This window comes from Labrus mixtus, chromosome 17 (assembly GCF_963584025.1).
Source record: "Labrus mixtus chromosome 17, fLabMix1.1, whole genome shotgun sequence".
In the NCBI taxonomy this organism is placed as follows: Eukaryota; Metazoa; Chordata; class Actinopteri; order Labriformes; family Labridae; genus Labrus; species Labrus mixtus.
In genome coordinates this window covers 1,700,231-1,702,360 of record NC_083628.1, presented here as the reverse complement: position 1 = coordinate 1,702,360, position 2,130 = coordinate 1,700,231, and positions in this window count along the sequence as shown.

Genomic DNA, 2,130 nt, shown 5'->3' with positions numbered 1-2,130 from the left:
CTTATGGATACTTTTTGGCTACCTACAATGGGATTAGCCGCTAAATAATGTTTAGTGGAGTTGTCAGTGGGGCTTGACCTCTTCAGCTACCAATTCAACAGCTTGGCTTTTTAAGCTAGCTAGAATTTTGTTCTTACCAGGAAGTGTCGAGATTGACAAGATGGTTTTGTTGACCCTCACCTTACCAAATGTATATTTGTTGCTCCCAACCTAAAAGGGACAATATGTAACTCTGACACCTAGTGTTTAAAATGGGTACTGCAGTCTAAATTCTAAACATTGTAGAGAGCTGTCTCCCCCCCCCCCCCCCCCCCCCCCCCCCTTCCTCTCTAGAGTGGATGCTCACACAGGTCACCATGTGGTGGACTCTGAAGCTTCAGTGTTTATCCAGCTCTGCATGGGTCTGTAAACCTTTCTGTGTTCTAACCTCTCTCCATTTTTCAAAAAGCATCTCCAATATTGATCCTAGTTTGAGCACGTTTCTGCTCGTGGAGCTTATTAGAAACATGCAGAGGCTTTTTAGGTCGGGTACAATCACTTCTATCTGAACCACTTCTCTTGCCCGCTTCCATCGCTGCAACACCTGATAACTGCTCTCATAACTGCCAAACAGAGGGGCGTCCAAAACGGCCATGTGGGGGGGGGGGGGGGGTCGCCTTAAAAGCGCCTACCTTCTCTGGTCCAAACAAATCCAGAGCATTCAGGAGCAGAATCTGAAGTTAGAAGGAGGACATACTGGCTGCTGCATTGTTGTCAGAGAAGCCAGCACTTCAACATGTTTCCTTAATGATCAGATAGTAAGGTCACTTTATCATCATCATTGACTTTTTTTTTGCGGAAATCAATTTATTCCAATTCTTCTTCCATTTTAGATCAACAGCTTCTTTTCAGTAACACAAGTTCCCAGTAAATCGCGTCTCGCTGACACCAGCTGATAAAAGTCTGCCACAAAGGCACCTGCACAGGAAATCCTTCAAGGACGCTATTCCAGGTCTGGTACCTCCAGCAGAGCTGTTCTGTTGGCTTAATGGCACCAAAACATTGCATTTCTTGGAAAAAGATTATCGCTGTAGCTGCTCTCAAAAAAAAAAAAGTGAAAGAATCATCTGAGTTTGAAAGACGGTTTCCTGAGCGATTACCCACAACATATCCCACTGATGTATCATCACTTTCAAGAGCTGACTCCTTCACAATCAGGACTTGACCTTTCTGCTGAAGCAGAGAAAATGGCCTGAATCCTCCACACGAGGCTTTTTTCCAGTAAATCATTTCTGGTAAAAAACTTTTATCCCAAACTTTTTTGATTGTATTTACCAATGAATCAGATCACATTGGACCACAGGAAATGGGAAACAACACTCGATATAAGCTGCGTAGAAAGAGAGCTCTTCAGGCAGGTACTGAAGTTACAAAAGAGCAGAGCTAGCAGAATATATAAACAGATGACAGCTGGGATATTTGTTGGCATTCAGCCTGAATTAATGAGGAATAAAGCCAACGTTTTGTTGCTTTTCTTTCTGAGCGCATTGACAGGTGCTCAGGCTCTTTCCCTCCAACTATACACTCCAGAAGAATATCAAAACCGCACCAACAACTTTTTAAAAAATCACTCCACTGGACAGAGCTTGGAAAAATTGTTTCGACAACCATCCTGTAAGTGTCTTAACGAGGATCAGGATGCTAAAGTAAAGTGACTAAAAGCTGATGGTCCGCTGAGCAAGCACGACGCGTTTAAAGAACTGTTCCGAGAAGTGGTGGAAAAAAGTCCTGCAGAGAAGGGATAAAAAAGCCAACATTTTTATTCACACATGACAGTGGGAAAATGCTTGATGAAGGCTTTACTTTATAAATCTTCTCGGACGTCAGGGCACGATCATTATTTCCTCACTTTTAATGATTTTCAGTCACATCTCACAATGCAGATCTGAAACAGAATGTGACAGGACAAAACTCGGCTTCATGCCAGCCAAGATTTAATATCCACTGTGGGAGTGGAGATTAGTTTGGACGTTTGGATTTTGTTTTTTGGGAATGTAGACTTTTCTGGCAGGGGGACTTACACCTTGTCTGATTCCAACATGTCCTTTTGAAATGCTGATCATGTTCTGTGTACCATGGATGACGCATCGT